The following is a 17,911-nucleotide window of genomic DNA, read 5'->3' on the forward strand; positions in this document are numbered from 1 at the left end:
TTAAATGGTAGTGCTGGTCAGCCATGCACTAGAATACAAGGCCCAGATTTGGACATTATATATTAAGAGTGGTATTGAATACTAAAGCATCTCCTATAGAAGATATATATCATATGAGCTCAAGAATATATGGCCTGGAGAAAAAAATAAAAAGAACAAACTATCTTTAAAGTTTTAAATGACTATTACAAGAAAGGGAAATGAAAATTACTCAGCATTCCTTTATGCTCCAAGGAGCAAGACCAATGGGTTAGATTTGGAAGACAGATTTCAAGTCAGTATGAAGAGGAACTTGCTAACAATTACAACTATTATCAGATAGTTCTGAGCAACTTTTCCTGGAACTATTCACACTGAAAATAGATGACCATATGTACTGGGTGATGAGACTACCATTATATAATTAGTAAGGACCCTGCTATTTCTGTGATCCTCTTGTATTATTTTAAAATGTTATTTTATGCTATGATCACATTTACCTTCCCTTTTGTTAGAAAAAGAAAACTATGTAATAGTTGATTCCTTTAATAATCATCTTGAAAGTGTAATGCACCCTTTAAAATATATAACCTGGAGATTTGCAGTCTTCTTTCTGTGTATGATAAGGACACACACTGTATAAAAATATCAGTACCTTTAACATCATGTTTTAAGTATAAATTATGCTTTTTTACCTACCAACCAATATTTTCTTTTACTATATATCTTCCGTCCTAGGAAGAGATTGCCTAGATCACTACATTTCAGAATATGAGATAATCACCTCACCTCTATTTCACAGAAAACTGCCCCATTTTCTTTTCATTTCCCCTTTATTTCAAACCAGCAGGAGTGGAACTATCACCCAATATCCAGATTTATTAAGATTTTAGAATACAGTCAGTTTTTTTCATTAGCTTTCAGGACAGCCATGATTTCAGTAGTCTCAGGAAGAAAACAAGGAAAGTGTCAACTTATGACACTTCCAAACCCTGTGAATAATTCCACCAAAATTAGCAGTTTTCAGAATTCCATATAAAATTCTTAGTGTTGCTTAAATAAGTAACTGAGTCTGAACTACCTGCACAGGACCATGAGAATGAACAGAACATGAACTATAGAACCTTACAGCTGGGGATTAGGGGAGTCTTTATAAATCATCTAGGTCTAGTTCATCCCTCCTCATTTTACAGTTATAGAAAATGAGGCTTAAACAAGACAAGTGATTTGTCACAAGAAACTAAGCATCCAAGCCAGAACTGGAAGCTAAACTAGGCTGAAATCTCATTTTAAAATAAATTTTAAATATTCAATTCTTCACTGTTTCTTATCAAATGCCTCTTTCTCTAACTTGTTAAATGGGGAGAGTCAGGGCATCTGAGAAGATGGCTGGCTCATTGAGAGTTAGTTAAGCAACATGATATGTAACCCGGTTTTTAAGTAAGCCTGTGCTCCTATGGGCATGAGGCTGAAGGGAACCTTACTTTATCTTACAACAGTATCATCTGCCAAACACCTGCAAAATAGATAAGCATCATCCAATCTTAATCATTAGTAAGCACTGTAAGCTTCAAAGTAGGGAGGACTATAAGTAGGGAGGGGGATTATTTATCAGTACTCGACTCTGATGAAAAGTCTAATAATGTTGACCACACCTTTTTTCAAAAAGCAGTACATTTTCCTCTACACAGTAATCACAGTGTGTAACTATGTAGTTCAATAGTTTGTAGAACAACTTCTATCTTCCCATCTAAACCATGAGCCCCAAGGTGGCAACAACCATGTCTAGTTTGTTCACCATTACATTCTTTGTGCTTAGTAAATTATATGTATTTAAAAATATTTGTCCAACCAATGGATAAGACCTCTCTTCTCTTGACTCTTTCATAATACTGAATTCTTCTAATTTTCCTTTCACATGTCTGACGTCTCCTACCCTGTAGCCTTCACAAAGGCTCATCTTTGCTTTCCCATTCCTTGGATCCCTTCTTTCTACTTAAAATACTGCGTCTTGCCTGACCTGTGGTGGTGCAGTGGGTAAAGTGTCGACCTGGAAATGCTGAGGTCGCCGGTTCGAAACCCTGGGCTTGCCTGGTCAAGGTACATATGGGAGTTGATGCTTCCAGCTCCTCCCCCCTTCTCTCTCTCTCTCTCTCTCTCTCTCTCTCTCTCCTCTCTAAAATGAATAAATAAAAAATTAAAAAATTATTAAATAATAATAATAATAATAAAATACTGCCTCTTTTTCAGTGACACTCAGATTGCTCTCTCCAGTTGAGTTCTTTCCAGAGGTTCAATTCCACATTTTTTTCAAATATACTTCCTGCTGGACTATAGCAATAGCACTACTTATGTGACCTCAGTCAAATTAAGTCATTCCCCCTCTCAGGATCAGTTTTCTCAGCCATAAAATGAGGGAGTTGCTTCTCTACAGTATATTAAACAAAATGCTAATTTTGCCAAGCTGGCATTCTATTTTATTTACAGTCAATCCCTCAACCTATCTTGCCAAACATTTTTTACATACTGTCACCACACACTTTAACACAACTGAACTCCTCACTGTTCCGAATGCATGCCCTCTGCCTTTATGGCCTCTGCCTAGAACACTTTTCCCATCCCCCCAAACTCTGCATATTCAAAATTTGTCTAATCTTCCAAGCCCAGTTCAAACATGACTTTCAGAAACTGTCTTTGATCTCTTTGGCTACAAGCACTTTGCCTCTCTTTTATGGGTGTGGTTCTCTTTCTTCAAGTATTATAGTTGTTTGTATATTTTTTGTCTCTCTTACAGAGGCTATTCTTAAGTCAGTCAATATCTCCCACATTGCCTTTGTTCATAGCATGCACTCAAAAATATCAACTGAATGGATTCAGTTTAGGCCATATCAGTAGCCCTTATTAAAAGCCTTAATCAGTTTTTTATTCCAGTCAATTATTCCAGTATTTCTGGAATAAAGACCACAATCCTTCCAATGGCCCATTCCAGCCATTCCAGCTTTTGTTCAATTTCTCAAATTCACTATGCTCCTCTCATCTCATGGTGTTCCTGCATGTTCTTCATCTCATCTAGAAAACTATTCTACTTCATCCATAACTTCCACCCCACCTTCATGTTTCTACTGAGCCTTAATATCACTTCTTCAAAAAAGCATTTCTTAAACCGAAGCTAAGATCAGTTTCCTATTATTTGCCTTTATAGCCCCCATGCCCATATTCTTCTTCAACGTATTTATTGCTGCTGAAATAACATAATTGTGTAATAATCTGATTGTTTTTTCCCCATCAGACTAAACACTTCAAGTAAGCAAGAATAGTGTCTGTTTTGCTCACCTTTGTATTATCTGCTTGGTGCCTAAACACATCACTGAATAAATAGCTGTTTACTGATTGAATTGATGAATGACTGAGTTAAAGGTAAAGGCTTGGGACTTAGAGTGCATAAAATCTTTATCTAGCTCCCTATAATTCTTTCAAAGTAAAATTGGGATGCCAGGTAGCTCTCTGGAGCAGGTAAGCTGGCCTTCTATTTACCATAGAAATTTATAAAATAGGATAAATATTGCCTTTCAAAGGCTGGAAGAAAACAAAAATTACCTTTCTTTAATGACAGTATGACCCCAAAGGCATAACTAACACCAGTGGTTCATTCATTCACTTAACAAACATTTATTAAGTACTTACTCTATGCCATATACTAGGCTTTTGGCTGATGGTACAATAAACTGGGCTGATATAGCTTCTTACTTGATTAAAATATTTAATCTAAGAGTGGCATTTATATAAGTTTTAAAAACAATGTTATGATATTCACAAAACCTGTTGTGTAAGGATATTAAGTTCTCTATCAAAGAATATATTTAACTTTAGGATGAAAGATCATCTGACAGATTTAGAAATTGTAACTGACCCTAATCTGGGCTTCTTAAATTATTAGATGGGCAAATAGCTTAGACCAGTGCAGCTCAAAGTGTGGTCCACAGAGCAGTACCTGTCTGTGAATGCTTATTACCAGGCAGAAACATTATAGCAATTTCACAAAAGTAATGTGTCTGTTGAAGCTAATAATAAAACTATAAACTTACATTTTGTATGTCTTTTTCAAATTTTTAATTTGTATTTAATGTATTTTACTAAAGACAGTATGTGATTGGTTGAAATATTTGAAAGAAAAAAATAAAACCGGTCCCTCACCAAGATAGTTTGTAAAGCACTGGAACAGCAGGTTCAGGATTACCTGGCAGTTTGCTATAGTGCAAAATCTCAGGTGCCACCCCAGATTCTTTCAATCATAATTAGCATGTTAACAAGATCCCTAGGGGATTCTTTTGCACATTAAAGTTTGAGAAGCACTGGTTTAAATGATTTCGGAAGCCCATTAGAACTTTAAAATTTCATAATTTAACTCAGACAGAAAACTGCAGAGGTGATAGTGTCTACCTCATCATTTTATAAATGAAAAAACTGAGGTCCATCGAGAGAGAGCCATGTATCCAAGGCAACTGGCAAACTAGCAGAGCTAGGAAGAGCACTCAAGTTTCCTAACCCCAAGTCAGTTTTCCACTTTAGCATACTGCATGCTTATTCTTATTCTCCCAATCTCACTCTTACCATCCCTCAATGATGTCATTGTTTTATCAGAAAGTATCTCAAAAGCAATTTTTTCTTCTTCCTTCCATATATTGTGTGAACGTTGAATCATCACTATTTCAACTGTTTCCTTTATGATAATTTCCTTAACCCTGCTTCTGAAATCTTCCCACATGACTACTGTCTGACTGTTAAAAAGATCTTCTGGGCCTTCAGAAATACTAGCACCAACTGATTCTTTGTCTTTAGGGAAAAAAAGAGAGCTTCTTTGTTTCCATCAGTCCATTTGATAACAAATAGCAAGATTTTCCAAGGAAGAAAATATACACTATCAATGCTGCTTTAGAAAGATCAGTATGACCAGTTTGTGGCTGATAATCAGACAATGGGATAATAGAGCATACTGATAAAAGCCTAGTCCCCAAAATTAGGCAAATGATAACCCTTTACCTGTGCTCCTCTCAGATCTGATGATTGAGGGGAAAGGTATGATTGCTGTCTTCAACTATCTGAAGAGTTATAATTAAGAAGAAGCAAATTTGTTTCAGTGAATAAATGTATGATGAGACAGAGCTTGACTTATAGTGGAGATTCTTTTCTGACAATCAGAGTTATTCAAAGACAGGAATAGCCATCTAATGAGCTCTCTATCACTGCAAGGGAGTTCAAATAGAAATCACCCAATGAATTGAATGCTTAGAGAAAATTAAAGAAATGGGTAGAGAAATAGAGCTTAATGATTTTTAGGGATCACTCCAGTTTCAAAGTTTTAGTATTCTGAAATAGTCAGGACAGAGTGACCCTAAATCTCAGGAAATAAAGAGCAAGATTTGGTCCCAAAAGGAATAGTTTCTTGCTCAATGTGAGATGGATGAGGCTATGACACTGGCAACGTGAAGGTTTTCCAGGCATCCTTTTCAAAGGAAAGCAAACTGGTTAAGGAAATCCTTTGGGGAATCCCCTACAGAAAAGCCAGGTGAGGCTTGACTCGACAATGGTTAGTCACTATGCCCCAATCTAAGTTCGTCCTATGTTACACAATGGTCGAGCTACTAGTTTTGCCCCCCCCAAAAAAAGTCTATCCAAGCAGCACCATTTCTAAACAGAGAAAGGTGCAAAATTTCTTCCCAAGGATGCAGTAGTGTTTAATGGTCTAGACCAGTGGTAGTCAACCTGGTCCCTACCGCCCACTAGTAGGCATTCCAGTTTTCATGGTGGGTGGTAGTGGAGCCACCAAAGTATAAATAAAAAGATTTAACTATAGTAAGTTGTTTTATAAAGATTTATTCTGCCAAAATTAGCAAAAATCCGACATAAAGTACTTGGTAAGTAATTATTATTATATGCTTTAACTTGCTGTAACTCTGCTTTATAAATTTTATAAAGTAAAGTTACTTTTCTACTTTATAAATCACCATTACTGTGGAACCGGTGGGCGGTTAGAAAATTTTACTACTAACAGATACAAAAGTGGGCAGTAGGTATAAAAAGGTTGACTACCCCTGTTCTCGACTATGCATCCTAGAAACAGGTTGTTTGTGTTTTAATTCCCAATTGGGACACTTAATTACTCTGTAACCTTAGACAAGTTACTTAACCTTTCTGTGCTTCAGTTTTCTCTTCAATAAATCAAAGATAGTAATAGTATCTGCTTCATAGGGTTGATATAAGAATAATACACATTAAACCCTCAGCCCAACTTCCAAAACTTTCTAAGCAGTCAGCAATATTAGCAATTAGTAAAGTTAATGTTATAATTACTATCATGGACATGTCAGTGTTAATAATGCAAAAAGCCCCCATCAAGCAACCAGATCCCTTCCCCTACCAGTTCAGAGAGGCTATACTACAAGACCTTCAGCCAGTCCTTGATGGCTTCAAACATTCAGAACCTGCTGACCCTCAATAAACCATATCATTCACAAGAGAAATCCTAGCTCCTTATCCTGTCTCTCTAAACCAACAGCAATCTCTCCTCCAGTCTTTTTACTTATGCCAACCTCAGCCACAGTCAGAGGAGCAGCATACTGGAAACAGTTCCAGAAAACCATCAGGTGCTTTTTTCCCTCCCAAGGATATAGCTGGACCAAATGCCATGCCTGCCAGTGGGATGGGGTAAGCCTGTCTCCGGTCTTGCCTGTCAGCTCAATTACCTGGGATGGGGAGTGGACAGGCAATGGAGTTTTTCCCACCAGGAAGCAAGAGAAGCCTTCCAAGTTTGTGAAGAAACTCAGGCCCAAACCCACAATGAGCCTCCTCAAGGAAGGGGGTAGGTCTCAATCTGCTTTTAAAGACAGCAGTTATTTACAACTTTCTACTTAATTGCATCTGGGGAAGGCAATAGGGAGGCGGGGAAAGGGACTGCATGGTATTCTCCTTTCTCATTTCCAGCAACAAAAAGCAGCTGCAGAGAAAGAGTTAAAGGAGAAATGAAGCTTCAGCCATTACCCCATCCCTGCGCCTAAGGCTGTCTGGGGGGTCATGACAGTGCTGTCTGCTCTGATTAGGGGCCACTCGGTGGTTTTCTGCAGCAGCTGCTGGGCCCCCACAAGCAATTTGCAAGGTCAGTGCTGACCTGCTTCCAAAGAGGAACAAAACAATTCACTGACAATGAAGCAAATCACACATCATATACACCACATCACAACCCCTCCCCCCTCCCAAATCAGGTTTTACCCCAGTGCCTCCCTGCCCAGATGCCGACTCTGTGCTTTTCACCAGCCCCTCTGAGGAACCCAGGATAGCATCACAGCTGCAAAGCATGTCTCGCCATCCCGGCCAAGCCAAGGAGACTCTCAGTACGGGGAAAGATACTATCACTAAAGGAGACCTGAGATTGGGGGAGGGAGAAGGAGGAACATCTAGGTTTCTTACCAAGCACCACAGTCACTTCCCCGAAATGGACAGAAGGAAAGGATGAATGAACTGAAACAAGTTGGAGATTGAGCCCTCACAGAGCTCGGCTTCCTCTTCTCTTTCTCTGGGTCTCTATCCTGGTCCCTCTCTCCTCTGTCTCTGTCTCTCTGGTTTGCTTGCTGGCTTGTGCGCGCTCACGCTCTCCTTCACCCTCCCTCCCTCTCTCTTCCTCTCTCTCCTCCCCCTTCTCTTTCTTCTCTCTCTCTCTCTCTCTCTCTCTCTCTCTACCCCCTATCCCTCCCTCTTTCCCTCCTCCTCTTGTCTCTCTCTCCCTTCCTTGCTTTCTCCTTTCTTCTAACCTCCCCTCCCCCGTTGCTGGTTTAGGATTCACCACAGACTGATGCTGAGCACGCGGCTATGCTGGGGCTCCTGGCTATGCTGAGGCTCCGACTACAGAGCTGCAAAGCTTTGGATCTGTGCTTGTTTTAGGAAAGACTAAAGTAATGTGTTTTTTTTTTCTTTTAGGTATCCAGCAGAGAAATCGAGGGAAGCAAAAGAGAAGGGGAGGAGCAGAGGAGACAAGGGGAAGGGAAAGAGAGCAAAAGGGTAAAAGTGAATAGGAGGATAAAGGAAGTATGGATTACCATAGCTGATGTGTGATGCTTACTAGCTGCTTCAAGATAGAGGGAAGTGGTCTGTTTCTCTTAAATCCCTAAGAATACAGATTCTTAGCCCAGGCTCCAAACAAAGGTTTGACAATCTTGTCTGCTCACATTCCATCTCTAAGGACAAAAATGAGTTTTAAAAAAATTGTACATCAAAGGTGGTCATTCCCACCCCCCCCCCCAAGAAGATAGGGTTTAGCTCCATTGATACCCTAATGACATAATGGCCACCCCCAACCAAGTAGAAGTATAAACCCAATTCAAAACTGTCAGCTATGGCTTCCCTTCAGGAAAAACAGAAAAACAGCAGAAACACAATGCTTTTCTTGCAGAAATCTGTGATGGGAATATAAGTGTACATAAGTGTGTGAGCTTACATGTAAGTTTGCACAAGGGGGAAGAAGAGGAGGATAAGGAGATTAACTCAAAGTATAAAATAATTATATTCCCACTGGGGTAAAAAAAAACTGGACAAAGTATAGTAAAAAATGCAACAGAATGTGGAATGGGACCCAGGCTAAGAATAAAATAAAGGAGCTTAGGTTTGAGTTCTATCTCTAAAAATCACTCCACTGTTACCTTCAAGTTATTTCCTAAATCTGGCCCTCATTATCTCAATGGCAAAATGAATGGTGATGGACCTAGATGATCTTGAAAGATCCTTTTGGACCTAACAATCTAGACTCTAAGACAAAAAAAAAAAATCTGGGTGAAAGAAGAATCGGTCTGTGGATAGTGAATTTATAGACCACCAAATTTCAAAGGTTCTCCAAAGATGAGTACCTAAATTGGACCCCAAATCACACTTGATAGACCTTCCATTTTGAGAGTTTCAGGGGTACTATGACTGTGAGCATATGTGTAAAAATATGCTCCTGTCAAAGACTCTAGCTTGCTCCTACATATAATGATTAGCATTAAGATTTTCTTAGTAAAACTCCTCTTACTGTGTTTTTCAGCCCATTTAGTCAGAAAATTAATATGGTCATTCAGGGCCTCTGTATATGAGTTATATTGTGTGTGTTAAGTAAGAGTACTTGTCTCAATATATAATATATACAATGATTAGAACATGGTAGGCATTTAAAATTTTCCCAGAGTGAGCTATTTCTACCTAAACTACTATCCTGTTGCCCCCCAAAAAATAATTTCTAATACTCTACTCTTATTCATAGAGGCATATATGCTCAATTCCAACCACATATTTCTTCAAAAGCATATATCCAACATTGAATAGAGAGAGACAAGGATCATAGACTCAGAGTCACTGAGCTGAAAGGACCCATAAAGATAACCACCTTATTTTGCAGAAAGTGAAACTGGCATGCATAAAAAGTATAGTCTATGCAATGTCTTAGTGAATCAGTGACTCAGTCAAGACCAGCACCCAGACTGCTGACCCTAGGTTTAGTGTTTTTGTCTACCAAAGCAACATGTAAGTTGTACATAAAGCAAGTGTTTATGTGGGCACATAGTTAAGCACACTCCTTCCTGCAGAAATACACATTTTTGTGTGTACAGTCGTTTCCATAAACATCTATTGATGTTCACACATTATCAAAATGACAAAAAAATTATTTCAACTGGCATAAGGTTGCTGTATTATTTCCTGGGATTGCCATAACAAATTACCATTAATTTGGTAGCTTAAAAAATAGAAATTTATTGTCTCAAAGTTCTGGAGGGCAGAAGCCTGACATAAAAATACTATGAAGTCCACACTTCCCTCAAAGGCTCTAGAAAAAGAATCATTCCTTGCCTCTTACACCTTCTGGTAGACGTTTTTTTGTTTGTTTGTTTGTTTGTTTTCTCATTCCTTGGCTTGTTAAAACATCTCTCTAATCTCTGCTTCAGTCTTCAAATTATCTTTTCCTTTCTGTCTCCATGTGACCAAACCGCTTTATCTTTTCCCTTATAAAGACACCACCAATAAATCCAGGATTATTTTATTTCAAGATCTTTAATCGGCCCTGGCTGATTGGCTCAGTAATAGAGTATCGACCCAGCATGTGGAAGTCCAAGGTTCGATTCCTGTTCAGGGCACACAGGAGAGGCAACCATCTGCTTCTCTCCCCTTCCCTCCCCCCTCTCTCTCATTCTCTCTACTCCTTTCCCTCAGCTATTGTTCCATTGATTCAAGCACATCGGCCCTGGGTGCTGAACATGGCTCCATGGAGTCTCTGCCTCAGGTGCTAAAAATAATTCAGTTCTGAGCATGGCACCAGATGGGCAGAGCATTGGCCTCAGATGGGGTTGCAGGGTGGATCCTGGTCAGGGCACATGTAGGAGTATGTCTCTCTATCTTCCCTACTCTCACTTTTAAAAAAACTTTAATTACTTCTGCAATGACCGCACATCCAAATAAGATCCATCCTTTAGGTTCTGGGTGGACATGATTTATTCTTTGGGGGGGGGGGAGACAATATTGAGCCCACTACAGTAAATGACTAAATTTTTTTATTAATTTTAATGAGGTGACATTAATCAATCAGGGTACATAGGTTCGGAGAAAACATCTCCAGGTTATTTTGACATTTGATTATGTTGCATACCCATCACCCAAAGTCAGATTGTCCTCTGTCACCTTCTATCTGGTTTTCTTTGTGCCCCTCCACTCCCCCCACCCCCTCTTTTACCCTCCCCACCCACGGTAACCACCACACTCTTGTCCATGTCCCTGAGTCTCACTTTTATGTCCCACCTATGTATGAAATCATACAGTTCTTAGTTTTTTGCGATTTACTTATTTCACTCAGTATAATGTTATCAAGTTCCATCCATGATGTTGTAAATGATTCGATGTCATTATTTCTTATGGCTGAGTAGTATTCCATAGTATATATGTACCACATCTTCTTTATAAAATCATCTATTGATGGGCTTTTTGGTTGTTTCCATGTTTTGGCCACTGTGAACAATGCTGCAATGAACATGGGGCTACACGTGTCTTTACGTACCAGTGTTTTCGAGTTATGGGGGTATATTCCTAGTAGAGGGTTTGCTAGGTCATATGTTAGTTCTATTTTTATTTTTTTGAGGAACTACCATACTTTCTTCCATAATTGTACTACTTTACATTCCCACCAACAGTGGATGAGGGTTCCTTTTTCTCTACAGCCTCTCCAACATTTGCCATTACCTGTCTTGTTGATAATAGCTAATCTAACAGGTGTGAGGTGGTATCTCATTGAAATTTTGATTTGCATTTCTTTAGTACCTAATGAAGATGAGCATCTTTTCATATATCTATTGGCCATTTGTATTTCTTCCTGGGAGTAGTGTCTGTTCATGTCCTATCCCAATTTTTTTATTGGATTGTTTGCTTGTTTGTTGTTGAGTTTTATGAGTTCTTTGTATATTTTGGATATTAGGCCCTTATCTGTGCTGTTGTTTGAAAATATCATCTCCCATTTAGTTGGCTGTCTGTTTATTTTGTTGTCAGTTTCTCTTGCTGTGAAAAAGCTTCTTAGTCTGATGTAGTCCCATTCACTTATCTTTGCCTTCACTTCCCTTACCTTTGGAGTCAAATTCATAAAGTGCTCTTTGTAACCAAGGTCCATGAGTTTAGTACCTATGTTTTCTTCTATGTAATTTATTGTTTCAGGTCTTATATTTAGGTCTTTGGTCCATTTTGAATTAATTTTAGTACAAGGGGACAAACTGTAGTCGAGTTTCATTTTTCTGCATGTGGTTTTCCAGTTTCCCCAGCACCATTTGCTAAAGAGGCTTTCTTTTCTCCATTGTGTGTTGTTGGCCCCTTTATCAAAAATTATTTGACCATATACATGTGGTTTTATTTCTGGGCTTTCTATTCTGTTCCATGTGTCTGAGTATCTGTATTTCTGCCAATACCATGCTGTTTTGATTATTGTGACTTTATAATATAATTTGAAGTCAGGTATTGTAATGCCTCCAGCTTAGTTCTTTTTCCATAGGATTGCTATGGTTATTTGGGGTTTTTAAAGTTTCATATGAAACTGATGATATTTTGTTCCATTTTTTTTTCTTTTGCATTTTTCCGAAGCTGGAAATGGGGAGGCAGTCAGACAGACTCCCACATGTGCCCGACCAGGATCCACCCGGCATGCCCACCAGGGGGTGATGCTCTGCCCCTCTGGGGCGTCGCTCTGTTGCATCCAGAGCCATCCTAGCACCTGAGGCAGAGGCCAAAGAGCCATCCTCAGTGCCCGGGCCATCTTTGCTCCAAAGGAGCCTTGGCTGCGGGAGGGGGGAGGGGAAGAGAGAGACAGAGAGGAAGGAGAGGAGGAGGGGTGGAGAAGCAGATGGGCACTTCTCCTGTGTGCCCTAGCCAGGAATCAAACCCGGGACTCCTGCACGCCAGGCCAATGCTCTATCACTAAGCCAACCAGCCAGGGCCCTTGTTCCATTTCTTTAAAAAAAAAAAAAGAAATAGGAATTTTCATGGGAATTGCATTAAATTTGTATATTACTTTTGGTAATATAGTCATTTTGACTATATTTATTCTTCCTATCAAAGAACAAGGAATATTTTTCCATTTCATTATATCTTTTTCAATTTCCCTTAACAATGCTTTGTAGTTTTCATTATATAGTTCCTTTACATTCTTTGTTATCTTTATTCCTGGGTATTCTTTATTCTTGTTGGAAACATGAAGGGATTGTTTTTTTTTAGCTCATTTTCTAATGTTTCATTGTTGGCATATAGGAAGGCAAGGACTTTTGTATATTAATTTTATATCCTGTGACCTTTCTGTATTGGTTTATTGTTTCTAGTAGTCTTTTTGTGGAGTCTCTGATGTACAGGATCATATCATCTGCTAAAAGTGAAACCTTTACTTCTTCTTTCCCAATATGAATGCCTTTTATTTCTTTCTCTTGTCTGCTTGCTCTGGCTAGAACTTCCAGCACTATATTGAATAAGATTGGAGAGAGTGGACAACCCTGTCTTGTTCCTGATTTAAGGGGAAAAGTCCTCAGTTTTATGCCATTTAATATGATGTTAGCTGATGGTTTATCATAGATGGCCTTTATTATGTTGAAATATTTTCCTTTTATACCCATTTTGTTAAGTGTTTTAAACATGAAATGATGTTGTATTTTATTGAATGCCTTTTCTGCATCTATTGATAAGATCATATGGATTTGTTCTTTGTTTTGTTGATATGGTGTATTACGCTAACCATTTTACATATGTTGAACCATCCTGGTGATTCTGGGATGAATCCCACTTGATCATGATGAATTATTTTTTAATGTGTTGTTGTATTCAATTTGCTAGTATTTTGATTAGTATTTTAGCATCCCTATTCATTAGAGATATTGTTCTGTAGTTTTCTTTTTTTGTGTGTTGTCCTAGCCAGGTTTTGGTATGAGGGTTATATTGGCCTCATAAAATGTGTTTGGCAGTATTACTTGTTCTTCAATTTTTTGGAAGACTTTGAGTAGAATAGAAACCAAGTCTTCTTTGAATGTTTGATAGAATTCACTAGTATAGCCCTCTGGCCCTGGACTTTTATTTTTGGGGAGGTTTTTAATAGTTTTTTTCTACTTCCTCCCTGCTTATGGGTCTGTTTAGGTTTTCTGCTTCTTCATGACTCAGTCTAGGAAGATTGTATTGCTCTAGGAATTTTTCCATTTCTTCTATATTGTTAAATTTGGTGGCATATAGTTTTTCATAGTATTCTACAATAATTCTTTGTATATCTATGATGTCTGTGGTGATTTCTCCCCTTTCGCTTTGGATTTTGTTTATATGAGTCCTTTCTCTTTTTTCCTTGGTGAGTCTTTCCAAGGGTTTGTCAATTTTGTTGATCTTTTCAAAGAACCAGCTCCTTGTTTTATTAATTTTTTCTATAGTTTTTCTTTTCTCTATTTTGTTTATTTCTGCTCTTGTTTTTATTATTTCCTTTCTTCTGCTGGTTTTGGGTTGTCTTTGTTCTTCTTTTTCTAGTTTCTTAAGATGTGAAGTTAAATGGTTTACTTGGGCGCTCTCTTGTTTGTTCATTTAAGCCCGTAGTGATATGAATTTCCCTCTTATGCTGCATCCCAGAGATTCTGATATGTTGTATTGTTATTTTCATTAGCCTATATGTATCTTTTGAACTCTGCACTTATTTCTTCATTGACCCACTCATTTTTTAAAAGTATGCTGTTTAATTTCCACATTTTCATGGATTTGTTTACCTCTTTTTTGCAGTTCAATTCTAGTTTCAAGGCTTTATGATCAAAAAATATGCTTGGTATAATTTTAATCTTTCTGAATTTGTTGATGTTATTTTTGTGGCCCAACATATGGTCAATTCTTGAGAATGTTCCATGTACACTAGAGAAAAATGTATACTCTGGCACTTTGGGATGAAATGTCCTGTAGATGTCTATCATATCCAATTGTTCTAGTGTTTCATTTAAGGTCAATATTTCTTTATTGATTTTCTGTTTGGAGTAACAATCTAGAGCCGTCAATGCATTAAGGTGTATTAAGGTCTCCAAGTATGATTGTATTTTTGTCTATTTTTGTTTTTAGGTCAGTCAGTAGCTGTCTTATATATTTTGGGGCTCCTTGGTTTGGTGCATATATATTAAGAAGTGTTATGTCTTCTTGATTCAATGTCCCCTTTATTATTATGAAATGACCATTTTTGTCTCTGATTACCTTTGCTGCCTTGTAGTCACCATTGTTAGATATGAGTATTGCTACACCTGATTTTTTTTTCGATGTTATTTGCTTGGAGTATTGTTTTCCAACCTTTCACTTTGAATTTGTTTTTATCCTTGTAGCTTAGATGTGTTTCTTATAAGCAGCATAAAGTTGGATTTTCTTTTTTAATCCATTCTGCTACTCTGTCTCTTTTTATAGGTGAATTCAATCCATATACATCTAGTGTAATTATTGACATTTGAGGGTTCCCTATTGCCTTTTTATATATTGCTTTCTGATAATTTTATATCTTGTTTGGTTCTTCTCTTTTATTTTTCTATCATTTGTTTTTGTTTGGTTGTAATTCATACTTCTTTTCTCTGTTACTTCTTTTTCAAGCCATGTACTTCGGTGTTGGTTTTTTCAGGGGTGGTTACCATTAAGTAATGGAAAGCATACATACCATGTTTATTGTAATGCATTATGTCATGAGTGATTCTGCACTCCATCCTCCTTTGCTACTGTTAATCTTTGTCCTCTCCCCTTTTTTGTTTCTTTGTCACAGATTAATCTTGTTTTTATTGCGACCTTGATGGAGTTGTAGTTTTGTTTTGTTTTGTTCTTTGTGTCTGCTTGGAAAACCCCGTTTTGTATTTCCTGAAGTGGGGGATTTCTGGTGATAAAAACCCTCATCTTTTCTGTATCTGTGAATGTTTTTATTTCTCTTTACTATTTGAAGGATAGCTTTGATGGGTATAGTATTCTTGGCTAGAAGTTCCTCTCTTTCAGAAATTTAAATATTGGGGTCCATTCTCTTCTAGCTTGTAGAGTTTCTTCTGAGAAATCTGTTGATAATCTAATGGGCCTTCCTTTATATGTTGTATTCTTCTTTTCCCTGGCTGCCTTGAGAATTTTTTCTTTGTCATTGGTTTGTGCCAATTTCATTATGATGTGCCTTGCAGTGGGTTTGTTGTGGTTAAGATAACTCAGTGTTCTGTTTGCTTCTTGAATTTGAGGCTTTAGTTCTTTCCACAAGCTTGGGAAGTTCTCATCTCTTATTTGTTTGAATATGTTCTCCATTCTATTTTCTCTCTCTTCTCCTTCTGATATACCCATTGTTCTTATGTTGCCCTTTCTAATGGAGTCAGACAATTCCTGTAGGGCTATCTCATTTTTTTAAATTTGTGATTCTCTCTCCTCTTCTCTCTATATTACCTTTAGTTGCCTGTCTTCTATGTCACTAATTCTCTCCTCTATCTGGCCTGTTCTATTGGCTAAGCTTGTTACCTCATTTTTGAGTTCATGAATTGAGTTATTTCTTTCTGCTTGATTCATTTCCATAGTTTCAATTTCCTAGGTGAAGTTTTCTTTCTGTTCATTGAATTTTTTTGAGCTCCCTAAATTGCCTTTCTGTGCTTTCTTGTATATACCTGAGAATTTTTAGGACTTCTATTTTAAATTCTTTGTCATTTAATTCCAAGGTTTCTAAACTATTGAAATATTTTTAAAAGATTTTTCCTCACTTATCTGAGCTACATCACTGTCTTTTGTATCCATGATATTTTATTTCTTTTCCATTAATGGCATTTTAGAGTGGTATTGTTAATAACACAAATAAGAGTTGATAAAGAAATTTTTTTTGAGAAAATGCAGTGAAAAACTGAACATTTTATTGTGCTAAGTGGAACAAAAATATATAGAACAGAGGGTCTGGATTGGGGGGGAGTGAAAAAATGGCAAAAAATGAAACAAAAACCCACAAAATGCCACAAGTAAAAAATTTTGATCAAGAATAAAATAATTTATTTGTAAATGATGGGTCAAATGAGAGAAATAGTGTAAGAGAAAAGGAAAAGAAGTAAAAGAGAAAAAATAAAAAATACAGTGAACAATGAAAATTCTATTGTATTAAGTGGCTCAAAAACTATAGAATGGAGAGCCAGAGTTGAGGGCAATGCTAAAGAGATAAAAAGTGAAATGAAAAGCACACAAAATGCCACAAAGAAAAAATTTGAATCCAGAATAAAATAATTTTTTTGTGGGTGAGACTCAAATGAGAGAAAAAGTGAAAGAGAAAAGAAGAAACAAAAAGAGAGAAAAAAATAATTGAGTTAAGTTTTTTGGAATGTAACACTAATAGAAAAAAAAGAATGGAAAATATAACACCTATGGGTAATAACATTCAAAATGAAAAGAAAAGAATAAAACAGAAAGAGAATAAAATTACCAAGGTGGAAGGAAAAAAATATAAAAAAGATAAGAAATACAAGAAAGAAAAATGGAAAAAGTTATAAAGACTGAATTTTTCCTGGTTTTGAGAAGTTATCTACTTCCTTTTTCTTTCTTCTCTCTCTTTTTGGCCATGGTGCTGTACCCCAGGTTCTGCCCCTGTGGCACTCTTAAGCAGAGATTTGCTGTTGTGTTGCTATGATGATGACATATACTAGGCCTCAGTCCCATTAGTAGGTGGGGCTTGTTAGTGTTTGCAGGCTTGAACAATGGGAGAGTCAGTTTTCCCTGAGCCTCTACCCAAATCTCTCTTTCCTGAAGCAGCAGCCTGGGAACCCAGCTCTGAATTTGCCCCAGCCGCTGCCTGGATAGCAAGAGGCTCTAAGAGCTGCCAAATCCCCCTCTCTATGCCAATTCAAAGCAGGGTTCTGGTAAGGCTTTGCCAGCCAGAGCTGACAGCGCAATCAGGCAGGGCTGGCAGACGATTGCCTTTCAAGTGTCTTTCTATGAGCCTCTGAGCATGTCTAGTATGCCTCAGCACTCCACAGGTCTGCTCTCCAGAGCCTGTCTGCAAGCTGCCTGCATGCCCTTTCCTCCACCACTTCTTCAGTTTTCTTCCCCAGGAGTCTGCTTTGTTAGCCTTTATGGCTGGTGGAGGTGCCCCGCCCAGACAGGTCTGGGTGTAGGGAAGTCGGCTTTTGTGCACTTCCTGTGGGCTGTTGTTTGAAAAGCCAGGATTATTCAGAAACTATGGTCACAGCCCACACAGAGGGTCACTGCTGACAGTCTCCGACCCAGTCTCTTTGTCCGGGAATGCGGGCACCCATGCCCAAAGCACCAGGTGGATCTACTCACACACAGCCTGCACTCGCCGACCAGGATACTGGGAGTAAATGAGGCAATTGCTTGCCCACCTCTGCCAGGGTTTGCCACTGGTGTTAGCTCCATGTGGGCTGAGCCACAGGCACACTCT

General features: G+C 38.0%; 1 protein-coding gene across 2 annotated transcripts in view; it reads right to left on the bottom strand.

The window, feature by feature from the left end:
* The window catches only part of GABRA3 (gamma-aminobutyric acid type A receptor subunit alpha3), a 428,833-nt gene extending 421,244 nt beyond the window's left edge, over positions 1-7,589 (bottom strand). For both annotated transcript variants that reach the window (XM_066250025.1, XM_066250022.1), the window contains exon 1: positions 7,444-7,589. The gene's annotated coding sequence lies outside the window, so the exon portion shown is untranslated. The remainder of the gene's footprint in view (positions 1-7,443) is intronic.
* Positions 7,590-17,911: the final 10,322 nt, after the last annotated feature.

This window comes from Saccopteryx bilineata, chromosome X (genome assembly GCF_036850765.1).
Source record: "Saccopteryx bilineata isolate mSacBil1 chromosome X, mSacBil1_pri_phased_curated, whole genome shotgun sequence".
NCBI classification, from domain to species: domain Eukaryota; kingdom Metazoa; phylum Chordata; class Mammalia; order Chiroptera; family Emballonuridae; genus Saccopteryx; species Saccopteryx bilineata.